Source organism: Sus scrofa, chromosome 3 (assembly GCF_054392235.1).
Source record: "Sus scrofa isolate SSC_HxYL_T2T_F1_AM1 chromosome 3, Sscrofa_HxYL_maternal_Yorkshire_Landrace_v2.0, whole genome shotgun sequence".
Lineage (NCBI taxonomy): Eukaryota > Metazoa > Chordata > Mammalia > Artiodactyla > Suidae > Sus > Sus scrofa.
The window spans coordinates 93,580,885-93,599,419 of NC_139385.1; the positions used below are offsets into that span (position 1 = coordinate 93,580,885).

Genomic DNA, 18,535 nt, shown 5'->3' on the forward strand with positions numbered 1-18,535 from the left:
TGCAACAGAGAGGATTCACAGGTCACTTGTCAGGTGGAAACAAAGCTTGTCTCCTTTAAGGTTTGAGGCCTAGAATGGCTCTCTGCACCACTGGCTAGCTTGGAAGTAAAAGTACTGAGAGAACAAGCTGGAGACCCCTCTTTTGAATACCTTTTCCCTAAAAATAGCCATATGTCAGGACCATACTACATACCCCACCAGATTATCTCAGGTTTTCCTCTCTACACCCTGATGAAGTAGGTACTTTTACTGTCCTCAATTTATAGTTGAGGGACTTGAGACTTAGAGATGACTAAGCCTCACTAAGGTCAAGCAAGTGGTCATTGGCGAGCCTTGGATTTGAATCCAAGACTGCCAGAATTATAGGTCTAGGCAGTTTACCCCTTTGCATGGTGCCTCCCTGCTCAGCAGTTGGGCACTCTAAAACCCGAGTTACTAATAGAAGATGGCTCTTGGATCTTAAAGCTGGTAATTGAACACCATATCTATTTTCTCTTCTTTCTGGCCTCACAACCACACTATATTTCCCAGATTCCTTTGCAGTTGGGTTGGTCATGTGACTGAGTGCTAGCCACTAACATGTGAGCAGAAGTCTCTCCTGCCCCCACCCCCTACCCTCCCACCCAATTTGATCTTCATGCTCTTTCTCCTTAAGGCTGACTGGAATGAAAGTGATTTCCAGAGCAGTCTTGTTAGCCATGTGGCAAAGATGGTGGACCCACAAATTAGAAAGAGTGCAGATCCCAAATTCACCATTTGGAGAACATTCCTACCAGAAACACTGGTGTCAGAGTTTTTGATTGTGTTAATCCACTTGGGCATGAAGGTTTACTGGTTGCAGCAACCAGTATTACCTCAAGCAGTAGAAGTATAAGCCTCCAAGAAGGGGCTGGGAAGTCACTGAGGAACTGAGGGAGTGGGCCTTGGTCCTCTTTCTGTGATTTGCATGATTAATCTGCTTGGCACCATAGGGTAGAGCAAGCTTTGCTTTTGTTGCTATATAAAGTTAGGCTTGGGTGCAGGCTTTATCATGAATTAGCTGGGAGACTTTGAGAAATTCATCTAATTTTTCTGAACATCACTCTTTTTCTGAAAATGAGAATGATGATTCATCATTCTGAATGAGTTTAATTTATTCAAAAATTTTATTGAGCATTTACTACATGCCAGTGATTATTTTAGGTTCTGGGAACAAAGAAAAAAATCCTTGCCTTTATTGCACTTACATTCTGGTGCTGGTGTCAGGGTAGGGGGCTGGACAGTAAATTAATAAGTATGCCATATGGTGAACTTATAAAGCAGTAGGAGGCGTGAGAATACCAGGAGTAAGGGTGTTAGGGGCAGGTGGTCAGAGAAAGTGTTTCTAATTAAGGATACTTGAGTGGAGACCTCAAGGCAGGAAGTGAGCCTTGCAGGTATCTTGGCAAAGAGTTCTTCAGGCCGAGGGACTGGTGAATGCAAAGGCCTGAGGTTGGTGAGTGCTTGGCATGTTGGAAGAGCTGCAAGGTGTTTGGTGCAGCTGAAGTCGTGAGGGTGAGGGGTAGATTGTTGGAAAAAGCATCCAGCAGGGGCCTTTTAATAAATCCTTCCTTCCTCTATATGGCTTTCTGGTCATGCTAGGAAGTCCTTAGCGCAAAAACAAACAAACATGTAGATAAAAATGGAAGTAAGTCAAACACAAATTTCCTTTGTTAACTGGGCTGATGCTTGGGATTTCATCAGGAAGTCTTGTTCTTAAAGTCCAAAGCTTTAATTATGATATCATGAGGATACTTCAGGCAAAGGATACTATTCTAAGCTTTTTTTTTTTCCTTTCCTTTTTTTTTTAGGGCCACACCCACAGCATATAGAAGTTCTCAGGCTAGGAGGTCAAATCAGAACTGCAGCTGCTGACCTATACCACAGCCACAGCAATGCCAGATCCAAGTTGTGTCTTCGACCTATACCGCAGCTCATGGCAATGCTGGGTCTTAACCCACTGATCAAGATCAGGGATTGAACCCAAATCCTCATGGATACTAGGGAACTGCTAAGCTGTTTTCAGTTGTTAAACTTTAACATGGTCAATTGCAAGTTTGACTGAGGTTGATGAGAGAGGTTTGAGATAGGAGGTAACTGGGAGTTTGGAAAGAGATGAAGTAAAGATTGACTAGGACTGGAGAAGGGAGGGAAAAGGGACATCACTGACGCTTGGCCCAAGTTCACATTTTGAGTTCTTCTGTGTTACATAGTTTTAGGTCATGTCAAAGGAAATACATCTGGGAGTTCCTGTCGCGGCTCAGTGGTTAACGAATCCGACTAGGAACCATAAGGTTGCAGGTTCGATTCCTGGCCTTGCTCAGTGGTTTAAGGATCCGGCATTGCCGTGAGATGTGGTGTAGGTCGAAGATAAGGCTTGGATCCCACATTGCTGTGGCTGTGATGTAGGCCAGCGGCTACAGCTCTGATTCAACTCCTAGCCTGGGAACCTCCATATGCCACGGGAGCAGCCCAAGAAATGGCAAAAAGACAAGAAGGAAAAAAAAAAAAAAAGGAACATACATCTGCAGTTATCACTGATTCAAAGGAAGGATTGCCTTAACTTGTGAGGTTGCCTTGCATTGAAAGAACTAGTTCTCTATAACCTCAGGAAGGGATGACCCCTGCCTTCTACCCTGTCACCAGCAGAAGGGCATGCCCCCACAGAGCATAAACAAGTATCAAAAGTCTGTGTGCCCCAGACTTCTGTCCCCTTGGCTTCTGAAATGCCTATTGTCATTGTTCTTGGATGTAGGCAACAGAAACCACTCTGGCTATTTCAAGAAGAAAACGGATTTATTAAATGGTATTTGGTCCCCCTCCCAGTTCCCCAAATCACTGGGAGTTGGGGGAGAAACAGATTCAGGGTTAAGCTTCCAGGATAATTGTCACTTATACTGTAGAACTAGTCTGAAGATGAAACCACCATTGCAGCTGCTGAGAACTTAATGTCAGGAACCCCACATCTCACCTGCATGCTCTGCTGTCTCTTGATTTAGGGCCACTTCTGTGTCTAGAGCTAGACCTGGTGCCCCAAGACCCGAGGCCTCTGCTGCTATTAGGGTCAGCAGAAGAGATTCTCTTGTGTTGCTCGTTTCATTCCCAGAGCAAAATCTAATGTGAATGTGTGTAATAACAGAGCTAGTCATAGGCCTGCATCTCAGTTGCACAAGAAGCTGGGAGTTTTGAATTGTGACTATATTGAGGATGCAGGACTGATATTGTCGTGATATTGTGGGAATTTCTTCAAATATAGGAAGGATTGCTAAAGATATGACCAGTGTTGCCCGCAGGCAGTGTCGACATCAGGCCCTTATTAAAGTTTAGACTCTTAGAACAGAAGATCTGGATGACCTTACTGGGGCCCTGGGAAGAACAATGCCCAGGGAGGTGGCCTTTGTCATGGAGTTATTACCAAGAATGGCAGGGTCCACTAAGACATGGCAGAGGGCTGTGTTTGGTGTAGGGTCCTCATGAGCATGGAAGCAGCTACCAGGGATTTGGAAGGAGCCAAGGCAAGCTTCTGGTTCCTTGGTCTCCTGGGTAGTACCTCACCCTGCAAAGAGAAAAGGGCCTTCATGGGAAATGACGGGAAAAAGCAAAAACTCCTCTAAGTTTGGTTTGTATGGGGACTTAATTACTGAGTTATCCTGAAGCCTGTATACACTCATAGCTCAGAAAAGTGAAAAATTCTTTCTGAGAAAGTTCTGGTAAACAGAAGCCCACAAGTGCTTAGAGGAATCCAGGGATGTTTTCTATTTATCCTGATTAGTGCACCAAACAAATGAGTTGGTCTTTCCCTGCTCACTTAGAAGGCTTCCTTCTGTCCTGGGTTAATACATTTCAGATTTGAAGGGGATGACATTCATTTCCATTTTCTGATCTGATCTAATCCCATTTAAACATTTTGAGTACATTTTTAATAAATCGGAACCACCATCATGAGTCAGAACTCCAAGACGATGCAATAGTGAAAGTACCACAAAACCCAGACAGACATGACTTTGGTGTTTCCCAAAGCACTTGCCCATGAAGGACGAGATTCTCTCTGTAGGGTGGGGCATGCTCAGAAAAGGGAACTTCATCTCCTGCTTCAAAACAAGCTTCCAGCCCTGCTGTTTCTCATTCCCTTGTACACAGTGTCATACGTTGTTTTCTGCTTCCCCCGCTGCCAGGCCTGCCCTCGTCCAAGGCAGGCCAGGACTCCTTCTCCATGAAGCCTCTGCTCATGGCATGCATCTCTCTGGTGGCTCCAGGCTGACTCTTTTGTGAGATGGGATGCAGTGCAGGGGTGCTCTGGAAGTCCCGGAGGCCAGTTCCAGTCTAACTTTTGGGCAGCAGGACTCCTGCAAAGCCTGATTCCTGAAGATATCACAGCAACTCATTTGGTGCCTGAGCCTGTCTTGGTTTTAATTTCCCGGCTAACTTCCTTTTCTCCAGCAACATATGACCCCCTTTTTCTACTTCAGTAACCTCAGTGGTAGCTCTCACCATGTTAAACAACGGTCTGATTTGCCATGGAAAAAAGCAGTCAGTCGTTCCCTTTAAATCTTAATGTCTTAGGCCCTGGGAACATTTTAAGTAACTATTTAATGAGAAGACTTCTGGTGAAGCATAGGTAAGATTTTAAAGGCCCTAATTGCTCCCTAGAGAAAGCTGTCAGGGTTAAGTAACCTCATTCAGGTTGTGTACATGGAACACGACGAGCAAAACAAGGCAGAAGTTAGGTGTAGAGGCTGCACAGGAGATGCCCCCAATCTGCTGGATGAAACTTCCTTGATCCCAGAAGATTTCTAGAGCTGTGCCCTGAATTGTCAATAGTGGGTACCTGCTGGTCCACCACTAGAACCCCAAATGGTCAAACAAATGACTTACTTTTTCCTGGGCCTAGTTACCTTCTAATTTGGAACCCAAATTACAGTTCTTTCTTCTCCTCTTTCATTTAAATACAAAACGAAATGAAACCAAACCAAACCCCAAACTCTGTTTTCCCTTCTTGAACTTTTTATTTGTGCATCATTCATATGTTTACTCACTACACAAATATTTATAAAGTGCTTTTGGTTTTCAGGCACTGCCTTAGGCACTGGGGATATACCCAACTTTTCCTTGTAGAGAGTGGCAATAAAATGAATTTACGCACAAAGAGGCGAGAGAACAGGAAGATAGGCCATCTGCTGGCAACAGGCATGTCTTAGGTGGACTCCCACAGGAATGCTAGCGTTTGGGACAAGTCTGTATCCCCTCGCCCCCAAGTTAGGGCTCTGCGTGGTTTAATGGCGAAGTTCTATCTCATAATAACAATATTCACTGTGTGCCTAAGGCGGGGGAGTGCAAGGCACTTTGGAAATGGAGCCCAAATTGACTTCTCACTTAATTGAAACAAAAAGCCCTTTGTGTGGGCCTGCTCCAGCCTGAGAGAGGTGGTCTGTTACTCCGATGGCAGCCCCTGCAGCTGCCTCAGGTGGAAATACTGCTTGGTCCCGGATAGCCTCGCTGTCTGTGACCATTACAAGATCCTAAGTGGGTTTGGGAGCTGTACCCTTGGAATTAAGTAAGAAAAATGGAGGTGAGAGCAGGGCATGCTGTAGCCTAGACAATTCAGTCTTCTCTTGATGTGAGTGAGACCTAAATTGGGAAGTGTTTGGCTGATGGCAAGGGCAGATAAACGTTACGGATTTGATGTAATCCCAGACCTCAGGCTTGAAACGGAGCTTGACCCTTCCCATTGAGCACTTTTATGCAATACTACTGGACATGTAGTAACAAGAAAGGAAACAGAGGAAGGATATCAGCTCAGCCATATGTCAACTCTGGGAGAGAAGATGACAGGGAGAGCAAAGCGTGAGGTGTGCATGGAGTCAGGAATTGAAAGAACAAAAGAAAATTCTGAAAACTTCAAGCTGGTGTGTCCTTGAGGAGACAGACAAGCTGGTGCAAGGGGGCTGATATTCCATTGTAGGATATGGGAGGTGTGCTTAGTGGCTGGGGGTCACCTGGCTGTTTAGAAGTTCAAAACAATTGTATGGCCTGAAATTCAGTTTATAGTAATTACAAGTTGTAATCATTTGCCCTCATAAACCTAAATGACCTCTATGCCTGAATTTTATTTATTTATTTTTTTTAATAATTTTTTAAAATTTTCCCATTGTACAGCAAGGGGGTCAGGTTATCCTTACATGTATACATTACAATTACATTTTTTCCCCCACCTTTTCTTCTGTTGCAACATGAGTATCTAGACAAAGTTCTCAATGCTATTCAGCAGGATCTCCTTGTAAATCTATTCTAAGTTGTGTCTGATAAGCCCAAGCTCCCGATCCCTCCCACTCCCTCCCCCTCCCATCAGGCAGCCACAAGTCTCTTCTCCAAGTCCATGATTTTCTTTTCTGAGGAGATGTTCATTTGTGCTGGATATTAGATTCCAGTTACAAGTGATATCATATGGTATTTGTCTTTGTCTTTCTGGCTCATTTCACTCAGTATGAGATTCTCTAGTTCCATCCATGTTGCTGCAAATGGCATTATGTCATTCTTTTTTATGGCTGAGTAGTATTCCATTGTGTATATATACCACATCTTCCGAATCCAATCATCTGTCAATGGACATTTGGGTTGTTTCCATGTCTTGGCTATTGTGAATAGTGCTGCAATGAACATGCGGGTTATGCCTGAATTTTAAATGGGAAACTGGGGTTTACATGACTTACTAGGGTGGCACATTTGGTGGTTGAGTTTTGTATAAAGTGCATCCTGTCCTCCCATAATGATGATGCTCTGGATTTATCAAGGACATTTGCATTTGTTATCTCATTGGACCAGCCCCAAACCCCTAGAAAAGGTGGGATGGGTGAGAAAACTGAGGACCAGAGAAAGATTGAGAATGAACAGGAATTCCCAGTCCTTGATCGCTTACTGTGTGTTATGTGCTTTATGTATGCTGTCTCAGAAAATACAGTCTTTTAAAGGTGGGTATCACTAATCTTTGTTTTAAAAATGAGGCCACCCAACCGAAAAATGGTAGACTAGAGGTCCAGCCTCAGGTGTCTGGTGCCAAAGGCTGGGCTGTTGCATCATAGCAGATGACTGCCACCCCACACCACCTGTCTGCAGATGCCCTGCAGCCAGTCAGGGCAGAGGCAGCACTACAACCCCTTTTTCTACACACCTAATGTTTCCATCAAGTGGCACAGAAACTGGCTTGGTGGCCAGTAGCAGAGGTGTGGAATCAGAGGGGCCTGAGTTTGTGTCTGGGCTCCTCTATGTACTAGCGAAGGATCTAGGGTAATTAAGTGTCTTTCAAGTCCAGCTGCCACATTTGTAGAATAAGGATGAAAACTCACCCCAGAAGTTTCATGGTGAGGGTTAATGAGTGTCAATTGCTTAAAATGACATTGAAGGTGGCGAATGCCCACAAATGGTAGCGGGGGTTGGGAGCGACAGCTGGGCGCCTGTGTCCGGACCTGGTCCTCCCACGTTCCCTTACCCTGGCCCCTCCTCATTTCCACAGGCAGGCACACATTTTCGAAATCTTCCTGTACCCTCTCTCCCAGACCTCTTCTCTCTTTTCTCAATTTCTCCTCTCCTGAGTTCTTGTCATGGGTGTGGAGTGACCTCTTTTTTTCACTCATATGTGCTAAAGCCTACACATAGAATGCAGGGTGCAGAATGGATACGTCAGTTCTAACCCCTCCCCAGTTTCTGTATCAGTCAACGTTCTTCAGAGAAACAATGAGGAATTGGCTTCTGCAGTTGTGGGCACTGGCAAGTCTGAAATATGTAGGGCTGGCTGGCAGGCTGGATACTCAGGCAGGAGCTGCTGCTGCAATGTTGAGGCAGAATTTCTGCTTCCTCAGGGAAACCTCAGGTTAGCTCCTAAGGCCTTTCAACTGGCTGGCTGAGTCTCACTCACATTATCTAGGATGATATCCTTTATTTAAAGTCAACTGATTATAGATATTAACCATATCTACAAAATACCTCCACAGCAACATCTAGATTAGTGTTTGGTTAAATAATTGGGTACCATGGCCTAGCAAAGTTGACATATAAAACTGTTACAGCTTCCATGGCTGTCCTCAGCTGAAGGTTCTTAATTGGACTCTTTCTTCTTCCTTTATTTGATGGGTAAGTTCCTTTTTTCCTCTGCCTGCCCTTTAAATATTAGGATCTTCCAGGCTCCATTGTTGGTACTTTGCTCATTGTAGATGCTCCTCTGGGGCAGTCTAAGCTCCTCCCTGCAGCTGAGGCTCTCCCTGTATGCTGGTGATGCCTTGTATTTCCAGCAGACTAGTTCTGATGGGTCACTGCGCACCACCTCCTGATTCTACACTGATGCCTGTCTGTCCTGCTGAATTCTGCCTTCCCCACTCGCCTAGTTGGCCCAGACAGAATCTAGGCGCCATTCTTGACTCTTCCATGGATTCGCTCATCCCATTCAACTGGCAACCAAGTCCTGCTGATTTTTACCTACTAGATATCTCATTCAAGAAAATGCCTATTGATTATCTATACTTGGCACCAAGCTAGGCTTTAGAGCAGAGTTTCTTATCCTTGGCACTATTGACATTTTGGGGTCAGATAATTCTTTGTTGTAGAGAGTGTCCTATGCATTGTATGATATCTAGCAGCAGACCTGTCTACTAGGGCAGCCATACCAAAATATCAGAATGGGAGATTATGCAGTTGAAATTTATTTTCTCATGGTTCTGGAGGCTGGAAGTCCAAGAACAAGGTGTTGGTGGAACTGGTTTCTTCTGGAACCAATTTCCTCGGCTTGTAGATAGCCACCTTCTCCCCGTGTCCTCACATGGCCTTTTTCCTGTCTGCACATCCCTAGCGTCTCTCTTCCTCTTGTAAGGACATTGGTCATATTGGACTTAGGTCTTCTGGAAGGGCCTCATTTTAGCTTAATCACCTCTTTGATGACCTTATCTCCCAACACTGTTACATTCTGAGATACTGGGGGTTGGGACTTTAACGTAATTTTGGAGGGAAAAATTCTACCAAATTCTACTCATAAAACCTGGCCTCCACTTCCTAGAAGTCAGTTGGATCCCTCACACCAGGTTGGGGTGCAACAGAAAATGTCTCTAGATATTGCCAAATATCCCCTGGTGGCAAAATTGCCCAGGTTGCGAATCAGTGCTCTACACAGCAATAATTTTAACACTGGCTGCACATTAGGATCACCTGAAGAAAATTTTAAAAAATACCCATAGAAATACTGTTTTAATTTTGGGGGAGTGGAGCCCAGGTAGGGGTATATTATAAAAGTATTCCAGACCATTCTAATATGCAGCCAGGGTTGAGAACAATCCATCAGGGTGAGAGTGAATGAGATAGATATTAAATAACACATTCCATGATTAAAGCTTTAAACACCATTAAGATTATATTCTGCATACTATTTTGTAACATTTTCTTTCACCGTGTGTCTTAGACATTTTCTTGTGTCGTTAGATAATCTATAGGTAAAATTTTAATGAGTTTGCCCTTGTGGATGTGCTGTAAGTCGTTTAATCAGGGCCCAATTATATATTTTAGAGGATTCAAACCCTTCTCTGTTGAAGAAGAATGTTCTTGTATTGTATGCATATCTTTGTAAGAAGAATTTTTTTTTTTTTTTTTTTCTGGCTGTACCTATGGCATGAAGAAGTTGCCGGGCCAGGGATTGAACCTGCATGGCAGTTGTCACCTGCACCATAGCTGGGGCAATGTCAGATTTTTAACCTGTTGCACAACACAGGAACTTCTAAGAAGAATATTCTTGTATGCATATCTTTGTAGGCAGCTTTGATCATTTTCTTAGGGTAAAATTTAAGAGGTGGAAGTCCTGAGTCAAAGTGGTGAATATTCGTTTGTTTTTTCTGTAGCTGTTACTAAATTGCTCCTTAGGAAAGTTGTATTAATTTACAACTCTGCCAATAGGATATATAAAAAAGTCATTACCCTATATCCTCACAGTGGTATTTCAGTGGTGCCTTGTTTAATTCTAATTTCTTTGGTTATTATTGAAGCTAAAGATTTCAAACACTTCTATGTTATCGGCATTTTTCCTTTTCTGAATTACTTGTCCATCTCACTTGCTCATTTTTAACATTTTAATTTTTCTTAGAGATTTGTAAGAGCTGATTATAAGAGTATTAATTACCTGTTTCCTGTTGCTAATTTTTTTTTTATCAAGTTAATATTTGGCTTCAATGTTTATGGTATTTTTCTTTCTAGAAGTAACTTTCATGTAGTTAAATCTGTAGTATTTCTTCCCTCCCTTTCTTCCTCCCTCTCTAATTTTATTCATAGAAAAGTTTTCCTTACCCACCATCAGATCAATATTCATCTACATTTTTGTTTTTTTTCATTATTTTTAACATTTTATTTTAAACGTCTAGTTGGAATTTTGGTATGCAGTATAGGTAAGGATTGAATTTTACATTTTATTTCAAATGGTTACCCAGTTGTCCTACCTCTTCTTAAAAATTTTATCTTTCCTCTTCATTCGAAACATCACACATTTCCTAGACTAAAATTTTATCTGATTGGGCCTATTTTGGTGTTTACTGTTCTGTCCTGCATTGCTTTATTTACCAAGTTTATAATTTGTTTTAGCAGTTGAAGTTCACCTTGTCATTAATCCTGATTTTTCAAAACAGTTCTTGAAATTCAAAACCATTTTTTCCCCCCAGATTCTCCAAATTCTCACTGCGACTTTGAATTAACTTGGGGAGAATTTACAACTTTCCAATATTAAGTCTCACCTTTCAAACACAATGTAGAACACTCCTTCTAAACTCAGCTGTTCTTTATAGAGGTCTTTGCAAAGCCTATGGTTAACTTTATAAAGGTCCTGCACATTTCTTGTTAAATTTATTCCAAAATACCTTGTATTTTTGTTGCTATGGAACCCTTTTCCTACTGTATTTACTGGGTAGTTATTGCTGCTATTTTAAGAAGCCATTATATACATATATAAATATAATATATATATTTTAAATAATTTATTTATTTATTATTTATTTTTAAATTATTTATTTATTTATTAGTAATTGGTTTTCTGGGTAATTTATTTCAGTGGTTTACTACATTGAGTTTTCTGGATTGGTGACTATCATTTACGCACATAATGCAATTTGGTCTCCTTCTCAATGTTTGCATTTCTTATTTCTTCTTGTCTTACTGCATTGGCTAATGTCTAGAAAAAATTCAACTACAGTAGGAATAATGAGCATACTTAACCCACCCTTGAAGTGTTTTGATCTTTTTACTTATACTAATATGAGATTGGCCAAAGTTTTGTTAAACTGTTTATTGCGCTGTTTTTGTCTTTGTCAGATTTCTGTATTGGCATTATGCTAACTTCACAAAATAAACAACGGAGCTTTCAAAAAAACTATATGGGCTGGAACATTTTATATAGCAATAGAATAGTCAATTTCTTGAAAGTTTGAAAGAATTTGCCCATAAAACCATCTGGGTCTAATCCCTTGGCAGACTTTTCCAATTTCTTCTGTGGCATTTGTTTGTTTAACTTTTCTACTTCTCTTGGATACAATTTTGGTAATCTGCATTTTCTTAGAAAATTATCTATTTTACAGAGATTTTATTTTTTTATTTGTTTTACTGTAGCATATGAGATTCTTGCATAAGTAAAAGTATTTTCATGTCAGTGGGTTAAGTACCTTTTTCCTCCTAATTTTGAATATTTACATTTTTCTCTTAAATTTATTTATAACCCCAGCTCTTTCCTTTTTTAATACATTAATTTCTGTTAATCACTTCTTCTTTACCCTAAGTTATTTGATTTGAAATTTTAGTTTATGTATTTTTATCCTTTTACAAATTACTGATGAAAACATTTAAGGCTATGTATTTGCCCTCTGACTGTAGACTTGAGAGTATCTTATAAGTTCATGCCTACACTTTTCTATATAGTCTTTAGCTATACTTTCCCCCTGCAACTGAAATTACTTATGAGTGAATTTTTAAAAATTAAAGAAGCTGAGGATATTTTGGGGGAGTGTTATCATTTTTGTTAATAATTTCTAGATCTCTTCTGTGGTGAATTGAGGATGTAATTTAAACAATTTCTACTTTTTCAAATTAATTATAATTTTCTTAGTTAGAAGGGTATCTACTTTGTTCAGCATATACATTTTATTTATGTATCCACATGTCTGTCCTTCCATTAGCCAGTGAGCCCTGTGTGACCTCGGTTATTTCTATATTTTCAGTGTTGAGAGCAGTTTCTGTTAAATACCAGGCATCAATAAATGTTGGCTGAATTGATCTTGAATGACAGATGGGAGCATGACATGAACTCAACTGGCTAAGGGGGCTGAGATTGTTAAGTCCCATGTTTAGATGTACCAGTTGATTTTAGAGATCTACAGCAAAAGGCCAGGTACATGGAGATATTTGTAAAGAAGAGTGATGTATGGGTTGGTTCCACATTGGGAAAAAAATCACTATCATTATTGACAGGAGTAAGTCTAACTTTCTTGTGGTGCTGCCATATCGGAGTGTACTTAGTCCCAAAGTTATGAGGAAGAGCAGTCTAGATAGTGGAAAATAGCTGTTCCCAGAGCTGCATCTAGCCAGAGGTCGGACCATAATTTGCTTGGGCAAGTCACATAGGCTTTCAGGGGTTCAGCTTCCATGTGTGTCAAGAGAGGACACTGGACAAGGTGATTTCTAATGATTAAAAAAATATCTTTGGTAAGTGGCAAGAAAAACAAAAACTTACAACACCAAAAGAAATTTTGTTTGGCAGTTGAAGTTTTATACTTTAGCATTAATTTTTAAAATTACTTAGATCCCTGAAATAGAATGTAGGATTTTGTATTTGTGTGTTATTTTTTTCTCCTATAGATGCAGTCTAAAAGGTCTTCAAAGTTTCCATGATCCAGAAAAGCTAAGAACTACCTTCTTAGCAGGATTCCAAATCCAAGGATCAGAAATCCTAATGAAATGTGGGAGAAGTTTTATTTCTTTTTCCTTCCAACCTCCCCATCACATTATCACCTTACCTGTCAGTCAATCAAATATTTATAGAGCAGCTCACATGTTGAAGGAAGGCATTCTGCTCTTCCAGTGAGGAGAAGTTAAAAAAAAAGGGCATGATTCTGTCCCTGCCTTTTAGAAGCTTAAGGTGTGGCAGGGGAGAGAAGAAAAATAAATGTGGAAGGTTAGCAGATAAGTCTTCTGGTACAGGGAAAATATATTGGCCACAGACTGAAGCTTCCCCTTTTTATCTTGAACACGTACAAATAATGGGAGAAAAAAAATTAACAAGTACCCAGTTAATGCTTAAATCAAGAGAGGAAATTCCCAGCAGCTAGAAATGGACAGGTTTCCATAAAATAATTTAACACATGGGCCACACTGCAATTTGGAGGCCATAGCTCTTAGGCTTGTAGGGACTGGGACTGGCTAATCAGTGGGCTCAAGCTGGGACCCCATTACCCTGAAAGCTGAGTTATATAGCCTATATAAAGCTAAGGCCTGGAACACACTCTTACCATTCAAACTGGCAAAGAAGCAGCAGCAAAAACTGCTTTCCTGCCTGGGGTTGTGCCTAGGGTCCTGAGCAGCACTACCCCGCATGACAAGGTCTTAGGACCATGCTGTATGTTCAGGGCCAGAGCTAGTAAGCAGATTACTCTGAGCTGAGAAGCCTGAACCTGAGTGTCATGTCCTCTTTAAGACTGCCCTGGGTTTTCTGGATATTGATAGGAAGAAATTCTCATAAAAGATAATTTCACGAACAGAAATTATGCAGTGCCTAGGAAGACCAACACTATAAAAGACAACAAACTGAGCGAGTGGATGAATCAACATTCAAAGAAAGAAAAAAATAGAGCAATCCAAAAAAAGTTTTTAAAATAGATAATTTAAATATTTTTGAAGGTAAGAGAGGGCGTAGAAATGATGAAATAAAAACAGAAGGCAATGAAAGGAGAACAGGTGGTTATGGAAAAATTAGAAACTTCAGGAATGAAGAAATAGTTATTGTGATAAAAATTGTGTCTATGGGTGGATTTGCTAAACAATCATGGCAAAACTTAGTAGCTTAAAGCGATAAACAGTTGTTATATCATTTTTTTGTTTGTTTGTTTGTTTCAGGAATTGGGGGAATGGCTCAGCTGGCTAATTTTAGTTCAGGGTCTCTCACAAGGTTACAGTGAAGATGTCAGCCAGATCTGCATTCTTCTGAAGGCTTAACTGAGGCTGGAGGAACAGCTTCCATGGTGGCTCCCTCCTAGGTCTGTTGGCAGATAACCTCAGTTCTTCCTGACGTGGAGTTCTCCATAACATATTTTGATATGTTCTTATGTCATGGCAGCTGGTTTCCCCTAGAGCAAGTGAGAGAGAGCAGAGAGGAAGGAAGTCACAATGTTTTTTATGACCAAGTCTTGGAAGTTACACATTGTCACTTCCACCACATTCTAGTCATTCGAGAAGAGTCGTTAAAACTAGCCCTAACTCAAGGGGAGAGAAGTTAGATTTCATCTCTTGGAGGAAAGGCTATTAAAGAATTTGTAGGTATATTTTCAGCCCCACACAATAGGCCAAATAGCATATTGTACACAGGAAAAAAAAAAAAAAAAAAGAAAAAAGACATGAAGTCTGGGTTGAGGAAATGTCTCACAATGTGGCATAGAAACCTAATCAAATGGAAAACATAAAAAAAAGTTAAAAGAGGAGTTCTCTGGTGGCTCAGTGGGTTAAGGATTTGGTGTTATCACTGCCATGGCTGTGGTTATTGCTGTGGCACAGATTCAGTTACTGGCCCAGGGAATTTCCACATGCCATGGACATGGCCAATAAAAAAAAAAAAGTTAAGAGATCTGGAGGACTGATCCAAATGCCCCAACATACGTTTAATAGGAGTCCCAGAAGGAGAAAATAGAGGAAAAGATATAGAAAAAAATATTTGAGGGTTTAATGGCTGAGAATTTCCCATGTCTAGAGACAGTAACTCCCAAATTAAAAACCAACATTAGAGCTGAGCATTGTAACTAAAAGTTAGCCAACTCTACAAGGTGGTTACATTGGCAAGAGTGGTGAAAAAAAATGCCTTAAGGCAATGAAGGACAAGAAGTTGATTGCAAGAGCAGGGGTAGTCAGAAAGTCTTTTGTAGGTGGTAGTGGTGGCTGGCTGGGAAATTCTGCTCGGTCTGGGGAAGTGGAGAGAATTTTGAGTTCAAAGGGCAGAAGGGAACCAATCGTGTTGGGCAACTACGATAGAGCCCTTGTGCCTCCACAGACTCCTCGGACAACTTCCTCCCCACTTCTGCTGCTATTAAAAAGGCTATAAAGATGAGTGATGCAGCCCCAGAACTCTGAGGCCCAGGCTATGATGTCAAGGCCTGAAGACACTGTGCTTCTCCTGAGCTGACAAGGCTGCTTTCTGCCCCAGGAGTCCCTCTCTAGTGCTTGAGTCTCAAATGCCAAAATGCAGCAACCAAATGAAAACCTTTCTTTTCTGCACCAAGGCATCAACTTGCCACACTCCCGTTTATTTTCACCCCCGAAAGCTGTAATTAGTAGTCAGACTTGGTTTTCCCTGCAGACTTAGAGACAAGAGTAAGTGTTAATTTGAACATTTGCAACTAACAAATGTCTTCCCATTGGCCACGTGTAACCCTGCAGTTTTGAGAGATGCTGGGTCCCCTGCGGAGGTGGGCAGGGAGTGGGGTGGGATGTGGGAGGTGCCAGGGAGGCGCCCTGGCTGCCTTGCTCACGTCACCAGGCTGAGACCTGAAGACACGGCAGCTTAAAAGAAAAAGTGATGGCTTTGATGGGGAATGGCAGGAGGCAGACATTTACGCCCCAGCCGAGAAGGGGGAAATATCAGTCCTCTTGTATGGGAGTCAAAGATTTGGCTGGGAAAATCAGTCACTTGAAGAGAGAAAACAATATCAGGGGAAAAATATCCCTCCAGCCAGGCAGTGTGATCCGACCCCATGAGAAATTTTTCTTAGGGTCAAACCTTTGCCCTTTGTGTCCTGGTCTCCTGCCTCAGGCTCAGGCCGTCTGGATATATATCTCTACACTGAGGTCACTATTGTCTAAGGTTCAAGAAAGCAGGGCCTAAGGGAACAAGTTTAGGGGGAGAAAAGAAAAAATATTGGCAGGGAGAAATCAGAGTCATAAAACTACAATGATTTGATGTCCACACGAACTTTCATGATCGGTTCTCAGTGCAGTCACTGTCTTTTCTTCCTCCTGTTGCTGTTGTGTTTCCTGGTCTGCATTCCCGCCCCCCCCCCCTCCCCAGGTCCCTGCAGACTCTTTAAAAATTGGATAGAGAGGAGACATTATCTGTTTATCTCCCCTCAAGGAAAAAAAAAAGGTTTCCATCATCACCAACCAGGATGGCAATTTATTCATTGTGGTTTCATTTTTAATCTCTGGGAACACCGAGGAAAGGAGGGCACCATTGCCTTTGTCTCCTCTGCTCCTTTGTCTCATTGTCACTCATCCTGTCTCTCTTGATCACTTGGTCTCATTCTAGATCGCTCTCGTTGTCTCTCTTTCTCTCTGTGTATTTGGGTCTTTCTCTTTGGCCGGGTTCTCTGCAGAACCAAACTGCACCCAATATATCAGTGAGCTGCTCAGCACTCTCAGCCAGCCATGATCTAACATCCCACACAGCCGTCACATACCAAGTTGTATTTTCAACCTTGTTTCCGCACCCCTAGGCAGTGTGCACGCTGAGTATCTTTAGTTCTTTCAGCTCTCCGGATGATCTTTTATTTCAGTGACCCTGGGCAGACCACAGACTGAGCTCAGGCTGCAGACCGAGACCTGACCTCTTTTTATGTAGTTATGTCGAAAGGGGCATCTGTGGGATAGCCAAGTTTTCAGGCCAATAGTTTTGGGATGGTTGTATGTGAGTGAGTGAGAGAGAGTGTGTGTGTGTGTGTGTATGCCATTTATTTGGAGGAGTGCTATTTAATTCCTATGAAGTAATTTGAAAGCATTTTTTTTTTCCTTTCTATGAGAGAAGAAAATTGGCAATAACTCCAGCTACTGAGGAAAAGAGTGAGGCTTTCTAGAGTAGGGGCAGTGGCAGAGTTTATGTCATGATGCAGGTAGTGGGTCAAAGGAATCAGTGCAGAGAAAAGAGATGGTGACTGTGTTTCAGGGCTTGAAATAGCATGATGGCAGGGAAGCTCCTGAACTCAAGCTCCAGTATGATTCACAGGCAAGGTGGCTTTTCTGTGACTCAAGGACTCTGAATGATTCTGAATGCCAGCGGAAAGCATGACATGGTTTGAGTGAAGTCTGTGGCTTTCTTGGTGCTGCAGTGGTTGAGGATGGAGGTCAAATTTTTCAATAAATTTGAACAGCATACCAACATTTTGGGGAAAGAATTTTTCTTAACCAATTGCTGCATCTTTTTCAGTGAATAGGGTGCTGGTTGACCTGCCTGGGATCCTGGCATTGCAGAGGTTTGTGGAAAACCCAGGGGAAGAAGGAGGAGGCCAGCTGCCTAGATGGAGATGAGGAGGAGTTTCTCCACTGGTCCGAGGGGGGGCCTGGAGTTTTGCATTTAGACCTGGTTTTGGAACCCCGGCTTACTGGCAGCTGAGCAGTGGTTTTTGCCAGTTTCTTGCCTCTTATAATAGTAACTAAGAATCTTGGCATTTAACCCTGTGGATATTTGCATGATCACCTCTTCATCACCAGAGCTAATCCTCAGCAAAATTGCAAAGTAGATGAATCTTGCCTGGGCGCCTTTAGCTTTTGCTCCCTCCTCCCTCCTCCTATGGCCCCTCCCTCCTCCCAGCACCCTCATTTCCTTCTTCCTTCTCCACTCCAGTCCTGTGCTCCTTCCCCCCCTCCACAAAATCCCATAGAGAACACAGATCTTATTCACTTATATCTTAGTTATCTGCCCCCAGACTCTATGCATCAATCATGGTCTTTTGAAAAGCTTCATCCTTTGTGGAGGGATAGAGTGTAAGTTCCATGGGGACAGATATGTTTGACAGTTTTATGCACCGTTGCATCCCCAAGACCTAGCACAGTGGCTGGCATAGAGTAGATGAACAATACATTTTCTTGAAGGTCTCAACTAAGAGAATTCGAATTTTGATCAGCACAAAGGGATAGCTCTTCCTTATTAGGGCATTGATGGGGGATGGCTGGGGAAAGAGAAGCCCCAAAGTCATCCCTGACGTCTCTGGGGTTTTACATGCAGGCTCCCATCTTTTCAGCCCCCCTGCATAAAGACAACCCCTTAAAATAACTTTTTATTTTCGTTTTTGTGCTTTTTTTTTTTTCTTTTTCTTCAGTGCGGTATCCTCAGCATATGGAGGTTCCCAAGCTAGGGGTCAAATCAGAGCTACTGCTGCCAGCCTACACCACAGCCACAGCAACGCAGGATCCGAGCCATGTCTGCAATCTACACCAGAGCTCATGGCAACACCGGATCCTTAACCCACTCAGTGAGGCCAGGGATCGAACCTGCAACTTCATGGTTCCTAGTCGGATTTGTTTCCGCTGTGCC

The 18,535-nt window shown here is 42.1% G+C and overlaps 1 long non-coding RNA gene across 1 annotated transcript in view; it reads left to right on the forward strand.

The window, feature by feature from the left end:
- Window positions 1-18,535, forward strand: part of LOC110260009 (uncharacterized) — an 822,333-nt gene that overhangs the window by 48,671 nt on the left and 755,127 nt on the right. The window lies entirely within an intron of this gene.